This window comes from Spermophilus citellus (assembly GCF_964194105.1).
Source record: "Spermophilus citellus genome assembly, chromosome: 12".
Classification (NCBI taxonomy): Eukaryota; Metazoa; Chordata; class Mammalia; order Rodentia; family Sciuridae; genus Spermophilus; species Spermophilus citellus.
The window spans coordinates 44,574,235-44,592,763 of record NC_138198.1 but is presented as its reverse complement, the minus strand read 5'-3'; the positions used below and the strand labels follow the sequence as shown (position 1 = coordinate 44,592,763).

General features: G+C 40.4%; 1 long non-coding RNA gene and 1 pseudogene across 2 annotated transcripts in view; one reads left to right on the top strand and one right to left on the bottom strand.

The window, feature by feature from the left end:
• Window positions 1-1,118: 1,118 nt before the first annotated feature.
• Window positions 1,119-5,449, bottom strand: LOC308632066 (rho guanine nucleotide exchange factor 12-like; annotated as a pseudogene). Its single transcript has one exon. The product of its transcript is annotated as a rho guanine nucleotide exchange factor 12-like (transcript).
• Window positions 5,450-6,314: 865 nt separating this feature from the next.
• LOC308631947 overlaps window positions 6,315-18,529 on the top strand; it is a 44,993-nt gene continuing 32,778 nt past the window's right edge. Inside the window, exons 1-2 of the long non-coding RNA XR_014018398.1 lie at window positions 6,315-6,468; window positions 6,960-7,092. This is a non-coding gene — a long non-coding RNA (uncharacterized lncRNA). The remainder of the gene's footprint in view (window positions 6,469-6,959; window positions 7,093-18,529) is intronic.

The following is an 18,529-nucleotide window of genomic DNA, read 5'->3' as shown; positions in this document are numbered from 1 at the left end:
TCCACCCTGGCTCTCCTTGTGACTCAAAGAGCCCTTTGACACCATCAGTACAAAAAATTAGAGTCAAACCTCTGGGTACTAATATTTTACTGGCCTTATAATCCAGCAGTACCCGTGGCTTATGATAGCCATGGATCAACTCAGTAGATTCATTTTAGATAACCTTCCAAACATTCCTTAGCAACCCCCACCACCACTGAAGCATTTCCATTTATTTGTTCTTACTTCCTGCCTTATCTGCAGGAATGATTTTACAAATGCCAAAGTCTAATGTAGAATTATAAAAATGAAACAATACCAAGAATAAAAAATTTATAGTGAAGAAAATAAAAAAAATTGCTTTCCTTTCCCTCCCAAATCCCAACCCTCATTAGAAAAGATGACAACAGAAGAGAATACATCCATTTGCCTGCTATTTAGTATGTTGAGGATTCCTGTTAATTGGGGGTATATCCCAGCTTCAGAGAAGCAGTGCTTGCATTAGGGTGAGAGGAAGCCCACTACTCTCTAACCTCTGGGCAGCACATAGCTCACATCTTCTGTACATAGGGACCACCATGCCTTTGGGGTGACCCTCAGAAAATCAGCCTGCTGCACAGCAGAGGGTATGGAACACAACTAGTGAATATGGGATGCTTTTCCTCCCTCTGCTTCATATCCTCTCTACGCAACCTCCTAATACCACATCCTGACCTTTTCACTTCAGGAGCAATTGATCCTTGGGTGTACTAAATACAAAGGACTAGAACTCTCACTACTAAATTAAAATAAAACAAGGCAAAACAAAAATTAAAATGTGCTTTTAAATACGGAATGAAGTGAAATAAATACATCTGATTTTCTTTTTCTTATGTCTAAGTACAATTTCATGTCCTACACCCAAAGCTCCATACATTTGGTTTTTGTTCTGAATAAAAACAACTTTCCAACAGTGAGGAGAGGAGAGTGAGAGAATAGACATTCCCTCACTGACAGACCAGTGCAGCTGCCAGACTGTGAAGAACTAGTCCTGCTCTGGGCACTTCAGGACATGGCTAACCCCAAGTGGTTCATAGGCAGATCCTCTGCCACACTCTCTCTGTGTCCACACTGGAACCAGGATGTGGTTGATACAAGGCAAATGCTCAAAATCCAACAACCTGCAGTCACCTCCAGGACACTCAGCTTTAACTTTTATCTGAGTGCTTGTCTATGAGGGCTGATCCAGCCAGCCTTTGGCAAAGAATGGTATAACTTTCCTCCACTTTCTTTAAGTGTTCAAGGTCAGCCTCTATCTTATGAATGTACTGCATGATCTGGCTTTGTGAATCTGTATAAGAGGAGAGGCTCTGGATCTCAAAACAGGAATCCTCCATAGTTCCCCAATGCCTCTGGACCAGGAATTCTGGGGTGAATGGTGAACCTGCCCCATCAGAATGAGCATTCTGGGGAGAATGCTGCTGATGGTGAATGGAGTCCATAGAAGGGATGCCTGACACTGGCTTCAGCGTAAATGAGGAAGCAACCTCCTGAGCTGTGGAGCTCTGCTGCATTGTTTAATAGCCATCAAGGATCAGTTTCCTGAGATGCATAAATTAACATCCTTCTCCTCCTTTTTAACTGCTCCATCACCTTCTGATGGATTATCATCACTATGTGCTTCACGGGCCTCAAAAAAAGTGCTCTCCACTCTCATCAAGACCCTCTTCTGGCTCTGTGGCAGGCATCTCTGGGGTCATAATCATGTGGGTCCCTTACTAAAATGTTACCTGCCTGGCTATCTTGGGATGCCAGTACCACTGAATCCCATGGAGCAGAAGATTCAGTTGAAGTCCGTGGACTGTAACAAGCTGCAATGTCAGCAGTTCCAGTTCTAAAGGGCATCTGTCATTCACCAGGATAAGCCTTTGTGTTTTCAGAGTTCTGGATTTCACTATCTGCCTGCAACCCCTGAGAGGTTATCCTATAACTTGGGAAATGTGGCCCAGTCTTCCTGAATGTTCTTCTCAGTCAAACCAAGTTGCTGTACCAGCAACTGCTTTAACAGACCCAAATTCCTTAGTATATTCAATGCCCACCATTCTTATGAGACAGGCAAGTGTGGATCTGGGATTGTTATAATTTTCTCAACTTACCTTTATTGTCCCATCTGTATGCAGTTCCTTGGCAAACTGTCTCAGTCACAAAAAGATCATCTGCCTCTGATTTCCCAGATACTCAGTGAATGAGACTGAGGTTTTGATGATAGTAAGGGAGACTCTAATCCCAAATCTCTGTCAGGACTTTGTAGACCAGTGACTGAAATGCCATGCTGTTCTACTTTTAATTTTGGTGGTTCTTCTTCATCATTGTCTCCTTCAAAAGCTGGCGACTGTAATGGAATTGGCTTTGTGGATTGTTCCTTCACTGAGGCAGCCATTCCTCAGATTAGGTCCTGCAAGACAGTCTTTTCAGAGACTGTCTGTGCCACCAATTCATAAATTTGGGCTCCGTTGTCTGACATGGAGATGACGAATCAAGCTTTGTTGTCTGTTGCCACTTTTCGAACCAACACTGTATTCAACTTAATGACAGGCTAAATGTGTGTTTGCTATCAGCTGAAGATGCCAGAATCTTACTATGACACCTTAACACCAGCCTATCATCCTGTTTTTGTAACAAAACAAGAATGTCCTCCAGCAGCAATGTGTACAGATCAATACTTTTGTCTCTATTCACCTTCCAAACCAATGGTCCTTCATGAATCATCTTCCTTTTTGTTAAATCCAAACTCCTGAGTTCTTCAACATTTGGGTACTTCATATTGGAGGCATCAAGGTGATGCTGATAATCTTCTAAGTGCTATTTGTTTTCTACCTCCTTGACAGCCTGATTTACATAATTTAAGATCTTATGACAGTGATCAGCAGCTTCTTCACCTTCTCCCTTTCCATTGGCTATTCTATTTGGCAATGTTATCCAAAAGAAGTGGGTATTTAGTTAGCCTCTGCATTTGGGTGGGAATGATATCTTTCAGCTGAGGACAAAGTGGATTATTCTCAGCATCTTGCACAAATGTCTGGAATCGAGATTTCTTTTTCTGAAGAGACTTGATCATTTCCAGAGCGAAAGTTTAATTACTACAAAATGTAGCAGCAGCATGTTTCAACTTCTCCTCTCCTTGTACACTGAACCAGGTCAACAGATCTTCCCCAATGTGATCGATATCAGAGGTCTCATTCCTCTTTCAAACAGCCTTCATTTGTTCATTCAGTCCAACATGAAGTTAAATAATATCTTCCAAGTTTGAAAAAAATCTTCTGTAGTTTTGAAGGTGAAAGAATTCCTTCTCTGGATACTCACTGATAGAATACTTGATCAAGAACCTTCAATGTTCCAACATGAGTTCTCTAGGTGTAGAACAATTCATTAATCACTTCCTGTTTTTGATTTCAGAAAGTTTGAGTCCCAATAACACTTCTCTACTAACAAGCTGCTGCCAGTTGGGTGGCTCTGTCTCTAGGTCATTTTCAAATTGTTCATCCTCACTTTGACTTTCTCCAAAGGCTATGCTGTCAAACTTTCTAAAGGGCTTTGGTTTCCCAGGTTCCATCACCCTTTCTACTTTAAACTCCTCCTCCTGCACTTGGACTAATGCAGGAGGTGGGAAAATCAAATATGGTATTGGGAATATGAGGTGTGCCATCCAATGAGTCTCCAGATGCTGGTGTTTCTCCAACTTGTTTTGATCCTATATCATTTTCTTTCCCTACTTCCTGGGAAAGAGTGGACCCTAAAGCTACAGAGGATACAGAATTGGCAGAAAGGTATCCAGTCTGTTCCTTCATTTTCTAAGCCACATGGCCGCACCTTAGCAGAGTCCTGGGGTTCCAGACTCACAGATGAAGGCATGGATAAATGTTTAGGGTGGAGTGGCTTCTGTAGTTCCATGGCCCTTCCAATTGCACTATTGTCATGATGACTTGGTCTCCTTGGGGGTCCTAGGATGCTAGGGAATCCTCTTTGCTTCCCTTTTTCTTTGCCTTCTCTATCTTTCTTCATACTTTGCTTGATTTTTGGAAGGAATCCAATCCAACCCCGTTTGTGCTCCAGATTTTGAGGTTCTTTCACTTTTGCTCCCAAATGCTTCATATACAGGAGAATAACATACTGCATTGTGGAACTCTTTTTCTTCTTCTACAGCCTGAGCAGTCAACAACACTTCAATTTTGGCAATGAACTGTTCTGCACATGCCCTCTCCTTCTCCAAAATTACCTGGTCCTTGTCTCGCTCTGCATCAAGTTTAGTCAGCTCACTTTCAGCCAAGGTCAGTCCCATACTACGTTTCTGCCGAAAATCTTCCAAGTGCCTCTGACCTTCTGGGTGGACTCTTTCTTGCATAGTTTGGATATAGTGGTGATGTAGATCCCCAGGAATAAGTTCAGGTCTCCTCTTTTCTAGATCTACAGATATTTCATCAGGAACAGAAACCTTCAGGTGTGCAGATAGATCCAGGAAGAACTGATGAAACTCAAGAAAGATGTGATGAGTTTCTTTGGAATTGGTCTGTTTGTACAGGTCTGAATAGGGATGACAGAGCAATGTTGCTGGGTTAAACTGTGAAACTACATGGTGTAAGAAAACAGCCAAGTAAGCAGGGCAAGATTTTAGCAACTCAATGCTCTGGAAACAGCTGCACTGCTCATTGATCTTTTCATGTTCAGTACCAAAATCATAATTCTCTGCTCCAATTATATGAGGTGCAACACGGGTTGAGGGACTCCCAACAAGTGACTGTGTGTCAGTGTCCTGAATTGTTTAACTTTTCTCTGGGCTTTCCTCTAGATAAATCCTCTCTTTCATGCCACTCTTGGGACTATCTGCATTGTCACTACTAGGCCGAGATGCATCTCCACTGCTCCAGTCAGTCCTGCCCAGTCCATCTCCAGGTTCCATTTCTGCCTCACTGCCTGTTAAGGCATCACCTAAAGGCCTGGAGGGAGTAACTACAGCTCCATCCTGAGCAGAGCTTGTGACTGGATAACTGCTCTTCAGCTGAGTAATGTGTTTCTTGGGTTCTTGTATCTCTTTTAGCAATCTTTGGGCAGGCGATCGGCTGTAATCTTCCTGCAATAACTGTAGCCATTCCTGTTCTTTCTGCAACATTTTTCTCAGAATTTCTACTTTCTGGTTACGAACCACATTACTTTCTTCCCCCATGAGCACAGGACTAGTGATTTGCTCCATATTCCCAGATGCTCCAGGTGAGTGAGGGGATGTCATGATGGGAGTCTTATGTCCAATAACTGATGGTTCTACTTCAGATTCAGCAAGTGGAATCTGGGGCGACCCAGGAGGGCGTCCCTGAACAGTGAGAGCTACATAAGAACCAGATTTGATTAGTTTCACGACCTCCAAATGGTTCGAATGAGTCACCAGAGTTCCATTCACCTTGATGATTCAATCACCTGTCTGTACTCCAGCCCACATGGCTGCTCCATCTTCTTTCACAGACTGAACTTGTCTCCACTGACTGTCAGCCCAAATCCATTGTCACCTTTCTAGATGAGAGGTCCTCCTTTTATCCAACTTGCATTTTACAGTAACACCTCCACCCGACCCCCAGTGCTCTAGGATCAAGCCCCATTCCGGAGGGGACACAAAAGTCCAACTCAAAACTCCATTCAGTCATCTAGAACATCCGATTGATGAGCGTCAAGGAAAGGGAATGCGGATTGGAGCAAAACAAGTTATCTCCCAAAGCAAACCTAGAGTTAGCGGAAGGCAGTTCTAGAGCTAGAGATAAAATCCTCCAGAAAGCACAAGGGAAAAACAGAGGGAAGTCTGCGAGCCGTGGGGAGGGGACCTGAGAATCCCTCCGGGGCTGGGGTGGAACTGGCTCAGGGACCTGCGTCGCCTACTGCTCCTGAGTCGCCGGGCCTCGAACTGCCAGCTGCACCAGGACGGGACCCTCTGGCCCAGGCTCTCTATCTGGGGCTGCCGGTGGCTCGCGGTCGCACTCTCGGCTGAGTCTCCGGCCAGTCTCAGCAGCCCCAGGTCCCCGGGCCCAGGGCGCGTCGGGTCTTCCTCGCCGCCTGCACCAGGCTCCAAGCGCTGGGTCTAGACGTGGGTGCTGACGGGAAGGGGGTCCCGCAGCCCCAGGGACCGGGTCTCTCAGCGCCACACGCTGCTCCCATCCCTTTAAGGCCCGGAATCTTCGGCAGTCTGCACAGGAGGCGGCGGCTCCTCCCCGACCCTCCAGCAGGCGGCGGTTCTGGCGAGGAGCTGAAGTCCGCTTCCGGCCCGATCCCCGGAAGCCCCGGCCCGACCCCCCGGAAGCCCCGGCCCAGGAGGGAGCAACTGGCGAAGGCGACTGCAGTACTCCCAGCACAAGGTCGGCTCGTCAGGTACTGGGAGCCCTCACGGCAGCGCGCGCGTGGACGGTGGAGGAGGCCGTGGGTGGTGGGGGCCGCGCCTTCTCATGTGTTTTTAAAATCCTATTTGACATGGTGAGTAATGGAGTGCGGACTGGGCGTAAGGGAGAACACGGAGGGGGGAGGGGCGGCTCTGGAGCCCTCGTGCCCCAGGGCGAGCTGGGGGCTCGGGGACTAGCCATAGCGTCTGCCCTGTAGACCCCCTGGAGGTCCCACTATAACTGTTCACTGGCTGGTCCAGGCTGTGAAGAGCTGGTGAGCCTAACCCCCTGGCTAGATGACCTGATAGCGAAGCGACTGTTGGACCCCGCTTTGGGACTGTTGGCCCAATCCTGTCTCTCCCAGCTGAAGAAGCTGTTGGGCGCGTGCCGCCTTTGGGGGGCGGGTGGCGGCGGTCCTGTCCTGGCATGGCAAGAACGATGGCCACCCAAAGGCCACGGAGGCCGGCCGGGGCTTCAGTTCCCAAGAAGGCGAAGGGCCGTCCAAGAGCTAGACCATGTGTTAAGTAGAGCTGCCTAGACTAGGGCGCCCCTACCCCCATGATGGCTCTGTGCTGGCTTCTCTAGACCACATCTTGACCCCACAAGGCAAACAAAGGCTTTGAACTCCCTGGAAGGTGAGCAGAAGCCTCAGACTGCGAAAGGTGGAAGGGTTAGTGGCCTGGGGTGATTGGTGCTCCTGATACCAAAGACAGAGAAGGTAAGAGAAATATACCAAATTTGATTGGAAATGCCCATCATCCTTTGGTAATATTTACTGGCAGTTTATAGGAGGCCTGTGTATATGATATGAAAAAGCTGTTCTCAATTTGCCCCCCGACACACAAACTTTTAAAACTTGAGCTACATCTGCACTTTCTAAGTGTAAAGAGGTTACCAATATATGACAGAGTTAGAATAATGTTTTGTAAACTCCCATTTGTTTAAAAAAACACAAGTGTCTTCTGGAAGTGACTTTGAAATGGATTTGTTAGACCACTTCTAGGAGTGACACTTGTCCATATTTCTTCAGTGAGTTCGAGAAGACTTTGGCTTTGAGAAGGAGGTCCTGTGCCAGACTGGTGTTATGTAGATGACATTTTTCATATAATAACCATTGTTTTGTGTATGTTTTTCATCCCTCCTTACTGTATATATAGTTGGAAAATAGCACACATTTTATAAATTTCTTTTTGTTAAAGTTCTTATGAACTTTTTTTTTGAGGGGGGGGTGCAACTCCCTGTTGAGTAGTACAGAGTTGTGTGCTGTTCCTTGGGAGCACCATGCCAATGTGCTTACTTTGAGGCAAGAGTTGTCCATTGTATCTATGGATTTTGTTTTACTTTGCAGTATTTGTAGTTTATAGAAAGGATAAATGAGTCCTAATCTTCTTGTAGTCTTTCTAGATGTTAAAGAGGTTGTCAGTGTATGACAAAAGTAGAATTAGTAAGCAAATTTTGTATGTTTTTTGTTAAAATTCCTGGGAAGGATTGTCTTCTGAAAATTTGAACATTATATAGCCCACTGGGGGGGTGGTGAAGGACCAGAATTCTCATATTTTGAAGACACTTTCAAATTAGAAATATTGTTACAGTGTGCACATACTCAAGACTGACATGTACGTACTGGACAAATTGAGTCCTTACTTTAAAAATCTAATCTGTCTAGATGTTTAGAAGTGCCAAGATGTATGTTAAATGTAGAGGTAATAGAATATTACTGTGTAAATATCTTTTTGCAAAAATTCATATTAAATATTTTCTTTTGGGAATGGAACTGTTAAGCAACCTCTATGAGCAGTAGAGTACTGTCTGTACTTGCTCAGTGATGTGGAGGAGGTGGGAGGTAAGCAATTGCAAAAGGTAATAAGTGTGTTTATACTTGGATATTTTCAGACATCAGTTTTTTGTGTTTTGTACCTTTTTTTTTTTTTTTTTGCTGTGTATATAGTGTATATGAGTCCTAATTTTGCAACATCTATTCTCCAGGTATTAAAGAGGTTGCCAGTGTATGAACAAGTAGTTAGTAAAATTAGCACATTTTGTACATTTTGTGTTGAAATTCATAGAAAACTTGCCCCCTGTAAATGACTTTTGGATATGAATTTATTCAGCCATGTCTGTTACATAGGACTGCATTTGTTCAGTGGACTGAAAGTAGAGAGAAGTGCGGAGGAGAAGGTTTAAGGACAAAAAGATCATATTAGGAGACACCTCAGAATATAACCATTGCTACATGTGCAATTTTACTTACCAGTGCTGTGCGACTAGTGGATAATCCTTATGTGGAATATCTAGTCCTTCATATATTTAGAAGTGCTCAATATATTTAAAAGTAAAAGTAGTAGAATAAAACTTTTTGTAAATAGCTTTTTAAACTAATCATGAAATACGTCAGAAGATTCTGGACACCTGAAGAATTGTCAGGAACCACGTTTATTGACTGCAGGGTTCAAAGGTGGTTCTTGCCTAAGTATTCTTCCTCTAAACAAAAATTTTGGAAACTCTTTGAACTTTATACCCAGAATGTCTGTGTGGCAAGTGGAGGTTTACATAAAAATATTTTTTTCTTTGTGTTCTCTGAAAGTGCTTTTTAAGGCCAGACAATAGTCTTATAAGTCTTTACAAAGAAAATAGAGATAATATCTTTTGAACAACAATCTTACAGACTTTCCATCACACCTTTTTGTGTGCGGATCTGGAATTTGCAGAAAGTGGAAATTACCAACCACAATAACTTCTGTATACATCCTTCTGATCTAACAAGAGTAGATACTTAATTACAGCAAGGGTCTTTGGGGTGGGGCTATCTGGTTTGCTTTAGTGAGAAATACTGTGTTTGGAATTGCTGAACCACATCTGAACAGAAAAAATCCTATTTGACATTTGAAGGAAAATTGTAAATAACATCTGATATGGCATCCAATGCCTATATAGGAGTTAAGTAATTTCCATTTTTTAATGTAGAGAGGATAAAGAGACCTTAATGACCCCTTTTCTTGAAGTGATAAAGCATCAATATCAGGTGACTCTGGTAAGTTACATATGTAATGCTAATAAATTAAATAAATAATTAAGAGGATTACATAAAAGCCCAAAGATCAATATATAAACCTAAAGGTATTTCAGTAACCCATAAGAAGGTTAGGAACAAGAAAGGAAAAATTCAGGAAACAATAAAATAAATTAACATACTTAAGTCCTAACACATAAAAATTACCATAAGCATAAAGTGCATATGTTTATAACTGTAAAAAAGAATGTCCATGTGGGTGTAAAGGAAAATGATTCAAAAATACACTATTAATAGAAATTCACTTGAAATACAATGGCATAGATAGCTTGAAAGTAAAAGGATGAAAAATGATATACTACCCCAACTTAAACTTCTTTTTTTTTAAGAGAGGGGGGGGAGAGAAAGAGAGAGAGAGAGAGAGACAGAGAATTTTTTAATATTTATTTATTTTTTAGTTTTCAGCGGACACAACATCTTTTTTTTTGGTTGTTCAACACATTACAAAGCTCATGACATATCATCTTACATTTGATTCAAGTGAGGTAAGAACTCCCATTTTTACCCCAAATACAAATTGCAGAATCACATCAGTTACACATTCACAATTTTTACATAATGCCATATTAGTGACTGTTGTGTTCTGCTGCCTTTCCTATCCCCTTCTATTCCCCCTCCCCTCCCATCTTCCCTCTCTACCTCATCTGCTGTAGTTCAATTCTCTCCCTTGTTTCCCCCCCTTTTCCCTCACAACCTCTTATATGTAATTTTGTGTAACATTGAGGGTCTCCTACCATTTCCATATGATTTCCCTTCTCTCTCCCTTTCTCTCCCCCCACTCGTTTCTGTTTAATGTTAATCTTTTCCTCATGCTCTTCTTCCCTGTTCTGTTCTTAGTTGCTCTCTTTATATCAAAGAAGACATTTGGCATTTGTTTTTTAAGGATTGGCTAGCTTTGCTTAGCATAATCTCCTCTAATGCCATCCATTTCCCTGCAAAGCCTATGATTTTGTCATTCTTTAGTGCTGCGTAATACTCCATTGTGTATAGATGCCACATTTTTTTTATCCATTCATCTATTGAAGGGCATCTAGGTTGGTTCCACAGTCTAGCTATTGTGAATTGTGCCACTATGATCATTGATGTGGCAGTATCCCTATAGTACGCTCTCTTAAGATCCTCAGGGAATAGTCCGAGAAGGGCGATAGCTGGGTCAAATGGTGGATCCATTCCCAGCTTTCCCAGGAATCTCCACACTGCTTTCCAAATTGGCCTCACCAATTTGCAGTCCACCAGCAGTGTACAAGTGTACCCTTTTCCCCACATCCTCGCCAACACTTATTGTTGTTTGACTTCATAATGGCTGCCAATCTTACTGGAGTGAGATGGTATCTTAGGGTGGTTTTGATTTGCATTTCTCTGCTAGAGATGGTGAGCATTTTTTCATGTGCTTGTTGATTGATTGTATGTCCTCCTCTGTGAAGTGTCCTTTGCCCATTTGTTGATTGGGTTATTTGTTATCTTATTGTTTAATTTTTTGAGTTCTTTGTATATTCTGGATATTAGGGCTCTATCTGAAGTGTGAGGGGTAAAAATTTGTTCCCAGGATGTAGGCTCTCTATTTACCTCTCTTATTGTTTCTCTTGCTGAGAAAAAAACTTTTTAGTTTAAGTCCGATTTGTTTATTCTTCTTATTAACTCTTGTGCTATGGGTGTCCTATTAAGGAATTTGGAGCCCGACCCCACAGTATGTAGATTGTAGCCAACTTTTCCTTCTATCAGATGCAGTGTCTCTGATTTGATATCTAGGTCCTTGATCCATTTTGAGTTAACTTTTGTGCATGGCGAGAGAAAGGGATTCAGTTTCATTTTGTTGCATATGGATTTCCAATTTTCCCAGCACCATTTGTTGAAGATGCTATCCTTCCTCCATTGCATGCTTTTAGCCCCTTTATCAAATATAAGAAAGTTGTGTTTTTGTGGATTGGTTTCTGTGTCCTCTATTCTGTACCATTGGTCTACCTGCCTGTTTTGGTACCAGTACTACGCTGTTTTTGTTACTATTGCTTTGTAGTACAGTTTGAACTCTGCTATCGCTATACCTCCAGATTCACACTTGCTGCTTAGAATTGCTTTTGCTATTCTGGGTCTTTTGTTTTTCCATATGAATTTCATGATTGCTTTTATCTATTTCTACAAGAAATGCCATTGGGATTTTGATTGGCATCGCATTAAACCTGTAGAGAACTTTGGGTAATATCGCCATTTTGATGATGTTAGTTCTGCCTATCCATGAACAGGGTACATTTTTCCATCTTCTAAGATCTTCTTCTCTCTCTCTCTGTAGGGTTCTGTAGTTTTCATTGTATAAATCTTTCACCTCTTTTGTGAGGTTGATTCCCAAGTATCTTATTTACTTTGAGGATATTGTGAATGGAGTGGTTTCCCTCATTTCCATTTCAGAAGTTTTGTTGCTGATATACAGGAATGCCTTTGATTTATGCGTGTTGATTTTATATCCTGCCACTTTGCTGAATTCATTTATTAACTCTAGCAGTTTCTTTGTAGACCCTTTTGGGTCTGTTAAATATATTATCATGTCATCCACAAATAGGGATAATTTAAGTTCTTCTTTTCCTATTTTTATGCCTTTAATATCTTTTGTCTGTCTAATTGCTCTGGCTAGTATTTCAAGGACTAAATTGAATAGAAGTGGTGATAGGGGGCATCCCTGTCTTGTTCCAGATTTTAGAGGGAATGCCTTAAGTTTTTCTCCATTTAGGATGATGCTAGCCTGAGCTTTAGCATATATAGCTTTTACCATGTTGAGGTAAGTTCCTGTTATCCCTAGTTTTTCTAATGTTTTGAACATAAAGGGATGCTGTACTTTGTTGAATGCTTTTTCTGCATCTATCGAGATGATCATATGGTTCTTGTCTTTAAGTCTATTGATGTGGTGAATAGTATTTATTGATTTCCGTATATTGAACCAGCCTTGCAGCCCAGGGATGAATCCTACTTGATCATGGTGCACAAGTGTTCTGATATGTTTTTGTATTCGATTTGCTAGAATTTTATTGAGAATTTTTGCATCCAAGTTCAATAGAGATATTGGTCTGTAGTTTTCTTTCTTTGTCTGGTTTTGGGATCAGAGTGATGTTGGCCTCATAGAATGAATTTGGAAGAGCGCCTTCTTTTTCTCTTTCTTGAAATAGCTTGAAAAGTATTGGTATTAATTCTTCTTTGAAGGTTTTGTAAAACTCCGCTGTATACCCATCCGGTCCAGGGCTTTTCTTGGTTGGTAGTCTTTTGATGGCTTCTTCTATTTCTTCCTTTGTTATTGGTCTGTTTAAATTGTGTGTGTCTTCCTGTCTCAATCTGGGCAAATCATATGCCTTAAGAAATTTATCGATATCTTCACTATCTTCTATTTTATTGGAATATAGGGTTTCAAAATACTTTCTAATTATCTTCTGTATTTCTGTAGTGTCTGTTGTGATATTGCCTTTTTCATCCCGTATGTTAGTAATTTGAGTTCTCTCTCTTCTTCTCTTCGTTAGCATGGCTAAGGGCCTGTCGATCTTATTTATTTTTTCAAAGAACCAACTTTTAGTTTTTTCAGTTTTTTCAATGTTTTTTGTTTTTGCTTTAATTTCGTTGATTTCTGTTCTAATTTTAATTATTTCTTGTCCTCTACTACATTTGCTGTTGTTTTGATCTTCCTTTTCTAGGTTTTTGAGGTGTACTGTGAGTTCATTTATTTGTTGGTTTTTTCTTTTTTTGAGGAAAGAACTCCAAGAAATGAATTTCCCTCTTAAGACTGCTTTCATTGTGTCCCATAGATTCTGGTATGTTGTGTCTGTATTTTCATTTGTCTCTAAGAATTTTTTTATCTCCTCCTTTATGTCTTCTGTAACCCATTGATCATTCAGTAACATATTGTTCATTTTCCATGTGATGTAGGATTTTTCCTTCCTTCTTTTATCGTTGATTTCCAGTTTCATTCCATTATGATCAGATATGGTGCATGGTATTATTTCCACACCTTTATATTTACTGAGAGTGGCCCTATGGCATAATATATTGTCTAACTTTGAGTAGGATCCATGTGCTGCTGAGAACGTGTATCCACTTGATGATGGTTGATATATTCTATATATGTCGGTTAAGTCTAGGTTATTGATTGCTTTATTGAATTATATAGTTTCTTTGTTCAGCTTTTGTCTAGAGGATCTGTCCAATGGCGAGAGCGGTGTGTTGAAGTCCCCCATAATTATTGTGTTGTGGTCTATTTGACTCTTGAACTTGAGGAGAGTTGGTTTTATGAACGTTGCAGCACCATTGTTTGGTGCATACAAATTGTCAATTGTCTTGATGGTGGATGGTTCCTTTTAACAGTATATAGTGTCCTTCTTTATCCCTTTTGATTAACTTAGGTTTGAAGTTGATTCTATTTGATATGAGTATGGCCACTCCTGCTTGCTTCCGAGGGCCATGTGAGTGGTATGATTTTTTCCCATCCTTTCACCTTCAGCCTGTGTATGTCTTTTCCTATCATATGAGTCTCCTGAAGGCAGCATATTTTTGGATTTGTTTTTTTAATCCAGGTTCCTAGCCTATGTCTCTTGATTGGTGAATTTAAGCCATTAACATTTAAGGTTACAATTGAAATATGGTTTGTGCTTCCAGTCATGTTTATTTTTTTATTTATTTTAGTTTGGCTAGTTTTTCCTCTTTGGTTATTTTTCTCCCCCTTTATTGAGATACCTCCCACTGTTAGTTTTGGGCACTATTTTTCAATTCCTCTTCTTAGAGGAGAATGAAAAGAACAATAAAACTTGAAATGTGAAAGAAAGAGAGAAGGAAAAGGGGAGAAAGGAACAGAGAGAGAAGAAGAAAAAAAAATATTGAAGTCTTAGAGATCCATTTTCTTCTCTTCCAGTAGGCGGAGCTGTGCCCTCCGAGCGGAGCTTCTGCTCTCTACCTGCCCATAGCAATCCCTGTAAGGCGTCTCCTGGGAGTCTCTCAGACTTGTCAGTTCAGAGCAGTTTCACTTCTCCGGCCCTCACTCCCCTTCCTCCTGTCAGCCAGCCAACCAGGTCCTGTTCACCAGAAGCGGTTCCCCAGAGATCTAGTTACACTTGCAGCCCCACTGCGTGTCCCATTTAAGCCCCAGTGCTGTGGTAAACTGGTGGCTAGGACCTTGGGAGTCACCGCTGGTGATATGGGGGGTTGGGGGTCGGGGATCCCCTCTACTTCCCTACAGACACGACCCCTGAGAGGTCCCTGAAGTTTCTGGCTGCTTGTATCTGGATGGGGAGGGAGTCACACACCTGCTAAAGTGGATTCTGCTGGGAAGGAATTCCTTCGGCCGAACTCTGATGACGTCACCTCTCTGCTATGGCAGGCCCCAGGCTTCTTGCCAGAGTGTCTGAAGGGAGGGGTGGGACTGGTCCGTCCTGGTTGGCTTCAGCTCCCAGCTCGCTAATTCATGAAGGCTTGGCTAAAGACTTCTTCTTGCCAAGCTGCGTCTCGGAGGCTTGGGACCCAGTCACATTTGCTGTGTTTGCTTTTGCTGCAGGCGGACGGGCCTGCAGCCATGCGCTGCGGCACGTGGACTGTGGCTGGCGGATCTGGACCTCTGCATCTCGTGGGGCAATCTGTCGCTTCAAAAAAAATCCTAGTAGCTCCCAGCTGGTCTCTCTTCAGTGGAATTTTGCTAGGAGATTCTCCTTTGGTAGCATCTAAGCGTTATCTATGCGTCTTTATGATCCCATCACTGGGGAGGTATTGAAAACGCTGCCTCTCCGCCCGCCGCCATGTTGGGTCTCGACACAACATCTTTATTTGTATGTGGTGCTAAGGATCGAACCTGGGCCACACGCATGCTAGGCGAGCGTGCTACCGCTTGGGCCACATCCCCAGCCCCCCAACTTAAACTTCTTAACAAGTAGGATTGGCTTTTGTTAGTGTTAATGTACACATAAGTGAAAAATTAACTACTCAAGATAAAAGGACCAATCGACAAGAAAGACATGTGGCATGCTTAAATGTCTACATCCTGGACAACATGACCTCTAAATATAAGAAGCACAAACTGGTGGTAGAAATAGATTAGCCTCCAATTCAGTTCACGTCTTCAATATTCCATTTTATCAAGCTAGTAGTCAGAAAAATAAGCTAGGTTGTATAACAGCTGAATAGTAGTCAACCAACACTACTTGATATATATGAAACAATCCACCCAACAATAGAATACACAGTTTTGCAAAAATCCATGGTGAATTTACCAAGATGGGCCATATTCTAGGTCACAAAATATATCACGACAATTTTGAAAGAAATTTTAAAATACAAGTGGATTTACAGTTAATGTTGAACTCAAACTAGAAATTAATGAAAAAGCTAATACAAAAATTTTGAGACACTTCAGGATTAAACAACATCCATTTTACTAAGTACAGGTAGAAGAGGAAGGGGCTCAAAGGAAGGCTCGATTGGTCCTTTTATCATTATGTAATACGTGAAGTTGAATGAAAATGAAAACAGCACAAGAGAATGTGTATACATTTCTAAACTGAGCCTAGTGTGACATTTTGTAGCACTAATTGCTTACATTATGAAAGAAGAAAAGTTCGAACTAATAGTCTCATTTTCTACCTATAGAATCTAGATAAAAAAGAGATAAACTGGAAACAGGCATAAGAAGAAAAAAAATAAATATAAGAGTGGAAATCAGTGACATTAAAAAATCAGAAAAATAATTAAGAATATAAAATAAGGAGCAGGTTCCTTAAAAATAAATTTAAAAATAAAACCAGCAAATTGCTGGGAATACTGAGAAGGGTAAAATAGAGTGATATTTGAAGTAAATAAAAAATCAGAGAAAAAGATATAGCTGTCCCTGGGGCCATTAAAATGAAAACTAGTGAATACTACATATTACATGCATCATTTCCATGGCTTATAAGAAATGGAACAATTTCTCACAAACCACAGGTAGCCAAATCTAAGTCTATAGATATCCTGAAGAGTTTTCTCTTATAATTATTAAAGAAGCTAAATTTATAATTACAGAACTCTCTCCCCTACAATCTCGAGGCCTAGATGGTTTCTCTGGAAAGTTTTACCAAACATTCAAAGAATTAACACCAATGTTCCACAAACTACAGCAGAAAATAGTCAATCCCCAAATAATTCTTTAAAGAAACAATATTCCTCTGATATCAAAACCAGATAAAAATAACACAAAGGGGAATTAAAAGGAAATAGGGATCGAGATTGCTCATGAGATTTATTCTAGATATTAAGTATTCAAAACTTTCAGTGTTATGCATTATATTAACATTCTAAAGAAGAAATAATTTGTAATCAGGTGTGATGTCTCATGCCTGCAATCCCTGTTTCCTACTGAAACAAGATGATTACAAGTTCAAGGCTAGCCTCATCCATTTAGTAAGGCACTGTTTCAAAATTTAAAAAAAAATACAAAAAAGATTAAAAAATATTTGCTATGTAAATTGATGCAGAAAAACAGCATTGCACAAAGAAGTATATCACCTTCTCGTGGTTAAAAAAAAAAAAAAAAAAAAAAAACTTGGAAAACCAGAAATAGAATGAACTTCTTGAACTTTATCAGGTGCTTTAACTACAAAAAGTGTCTAGGTAAATCATGCTTAACAGTTGAAGAGAGGATGTGCTCATTCTCAGATGATGTCCACTTTCATTAGTGCTATTTCCACAAATTAGAAGATACATGATTAACTATGGATCATCAGGGAGAATCTACAAAACTCTACTAGAAATAATAAATTAAGCTACAGCAAGTTCACAGGATACATGATTTCCATTTCAAAACCCATCACATTTCTACATACCAACAATGAATTCACAAAAACTGAAATTTAAAATGTAAGACCTTGATAATTGTTCCAAAGGAAATAAAATATTAGTCATAAGTCTGTCAAAACTTGTACAGAATCTGTAGGATGAAAAAACAGTGTTCATGAAGTAGGTGGAAAAAAAAGATCTAAATTAAATTCAGACAACCTTTCATAGTTTGGAGGAATCAGGAAAGTAAAGATGTTAGTTCTTAATGAAGTTAATGGGATTTATATCAGAATCTCAGCAAAATTGTTGTGCATATAGATAAGCTTTTAAACATGTATGCAGAAAGACACCTCATATAGCTAAGACAATTATTGAAAAAGAGTAAAGTACTTAAGTCATCTTATGGGACAGTGAGAGTTTACATTATGGTTACTTTAACAATCAGTGTGATATAGGTAAAGAAATCGGCAGAAGAGTGAAACAAAGAACTCCAGGTTGAATCCATGGAAATATGCTCAATTCCTGTTTAACTAAGATACAACACTATTTGAAAAAAAAGAGAATCTTTTCAACACATGGTACGTAAGAAAAAACTAAAGGTTTAATTTTCTCAACCTACCCTAACATCTTTCACATTAATTAACTCAAAATGGATCACAGACTTGAATATAACATGTAAGATTCTAAAGTATTTAGAAAAAAAATTTACTTAGGAGAAAATGTTTGGAATCTAGAACTAGACAAAGAGTTCTTAGTTTGTTTTTTACCAGTACCTTTAAATGTGTTTCAATTTTTACTAATAGGTCAATGTGTACCTTCACTTTTTCTTGAGAAGAAAGAAAAATATCCAATGTGCCCTTCAGGTTCTTCATGTTCTCAGACAAATCACATGCTTGATCATTCATTACAAAGCCATAGTGGATCAGTAGTACAAACATCCAGGGTTTTCCTGAGGGGCTAACTCTTTTGTCTCATGTAATTCAGGGATATTAGAGACAGAGTGAGGGGGATCTGAAGTCAGCTGAAGATATTCTCAGTGTAGTTGAACACAGAGGGAATTTCCCCAACTCAAGGACAGGCAGACCTAGCAGAAACTTCTGGAGAGAGACTCAGGCTTCAAATCTCCTGTATAATTATGATGTACCATCTTTTGCAGAATAAAAAACAAAACAAAAAACAAAAAAAACCCAGTATTTTCCAAGTAAAACTGGAATTAGGCAATATAATCATAAGGAGGCTAAAACATACACATGTTCATATATACATATACTAATTGTGTGTGTGTGTGTATCTGCACACATATATAAAGTTCAAT